This window comes from Octopus bimaculoides, chromosome 12, assembly GCF_001194135.2.
Source record: "Octopus bimaculoides isolate UCB-OBI-ISO-001 chromosome 12, ASM119413v2, whole genome shotgun sequence".
Classification (NCBI taxonomy): Eukaryota; Metazoa; Mollusca; class Cephalopoda; order Octopoda; family Octopodidae; genus Octopus; species Octopus bimaculoides.
The window spans coordinates 31,718,898-31,721,343 of NC_068992.1; positions in this window are offsets into that span (position 1 = coordinate 31,718,898).

Genomic DNA, 2,446 nt, shown 5'->3' on the forward strand with positions numbered 1-2,446 from the left:
TATATATATGTATACACATACACCCCCACACACAAATATATATATAACACGGCCGTTTTAGCTTTCCATTTACTAGATCAACTCACAAAGTTTTAGTCATCCGGGGATATCCTAGAAGATACTTGACCGAGATGCCACGCTGGGGAACTGAACCCGAAGCAACCATGTGCTTAGGAAACACACGTCTTCCTACACAGCCGGCTTTCACAGTACAGTGTAAAAAATGGGAGCTATGCATTAGATTCTATGTCTACACTTATTTTCATTCTTATTTCGTCTATGGTTTGATCTCTAAATTTGATGAACATTGCCTAACACAATACATATAATTTTCTTAGGATTTTTTAAAAATTTCTATTTACATTTTTCCTATGAGTAAAATATTTGGGATATTTCCCTGTGGAATCTATTTTGGCAATTCTGATGAAATATATTTCAAAATTATATCGTTGTGCAATTCATAAGCAACTACGCATTCACTACTAGGGAAAATTAATACTGTAAAAAACTCAAATCATTGCCCCTCTCTATAATCAAATTGAAAGTCTGATATAAGCTGGTCAATCTAGAGTTCAGGCATCTCGTTTAGATGTACATCTGTTGAAGGAGACATGTATATTTATATGGTCAATAAAAGAAAACTCTGTTGTATATTTTGTCTCCTATACCTCTCTCTCTCCTTTTTTTCACTCTTCCTGTCTCTCTCTTTCTATCTCACTCTCACTCTATCTCTGTATCTCCCATCTCCCTCCCTCTTTCTCTCTCATTCAATCTCTCATGATCGCATTACATTAAAATTTGTACTATTAGCCACCAGGTCAAAAAATAGTTAAAAGGAAGTGAATTGCTATGAAGCTATATCGAGAAATGTAGGATGCTATTAGTTTGCAGTAACATTGCAGATCTTTTAAGCAGAGCTATTGACATACACATTATAACCGTACTATCCAATATGTGATGTATTTGCAAAGACACTGCAGCTTAATTCATGATAAAAAAAATTGTGTATTTGTACGATAGATCTCGTGGTAACATACAGACTGTAGTTGAATCGAAGTAGTGATTATCATTCTTGTTTTTTTTGTTTTTTTTTTGCTATTTAGAATACTTTCTTTTAATAAAATCAAGAACTTGCTAATGCTGAATAAGAAAGCACACGTAAAATTGTTCGTATATTTATTTTAACTGTGAACAGCAAACAAATCACAGTCAGAAGAATTCTTTTCCTCGAATCAAAGACGATATTTTGTTAAATGTAATCTTAAAATTTCACACTTGATGTAAAATTCTGTAAAATCGTTTGAATTATTTGTTTCAAAAATACGGAAGCGAATAAGAAACGTTCATATACTAGAACTTCTTTGGAAACTGATGTAAGAAAATTGTTCTAATAAGGCTTGATTGTGATGGCGTTTAATAGGGGAGCGTTATATTTTGTGAAATTCATCTAATTCTTAATCTAGACCAGTACATCCATAATTCTTAAGCCGAAAGAAACGTAGGAAGTACCAACTATATGCAATATTTTATCATTTTTATTGATAACTATGAATTTCAGTCAACTCAGTATTTTTTAAAATTCCAATTATTAATTGATTACTGTCAAATTGTTTAATCATATTGTAATTTCAGAAATATCAGACTTTTCATATGGAACAAAGAGACTATTGTTTTGAAATATTTCGCATTGTTTCGGAACTTGTCGTGTATGTTATCCTATGTTTTTTTCCTTTGCCTCTTTTAATTTTTGTTTTTCATTTGTATAGGAAAATAATTCAAAGTTAATTACATCTATTTTTTTCTTTTGTACAAATTTCTTACTGTTTTTCACGTTTAATGTTTGTGGATAACTTTGAAGTTAGTCTTTTGTATATTGAAATAAATTTTCGTTTCCATTTCTGGATATATTTGCCGAAATAGATTTAGAAATATATTTTGTGAAGGTATTGTTAAACAGAATTACAGTTAAGCATAAATGACTTAGTGAGACTCGGACACAAACTAAGTTAATTGGAATATATTGAATAGTATAACATTAATTTTCCTGAAATATTTACGTAAATATAATTCATGAAATATTCTAATAAATACATTACTTAATTATTTGACGTTTGTTACCACTTTATATGTCGTAATTGATCAGTTTATAAATGGCCTGAAATACTGTTTACTTTTTCATACGTCTATGTAAACAATGTGATCGAAGGTAATGCGGTTACGTACATATATCAGGAGATGCTAGTATACTATAGTTGCACAACGAAGTACAATGTCTCTACTGGCAATTAATATACACATACAAGCTATAAGACATTTGTTTATTAATGTGAAACTGTCATATCCATTTCTGGTACACTGCTAATTGTTGACAAGTCGGATGTGATTCTAAAAATGGAGCAAGAAATCGTAGAATATATATACATATATATATATATATATATATATA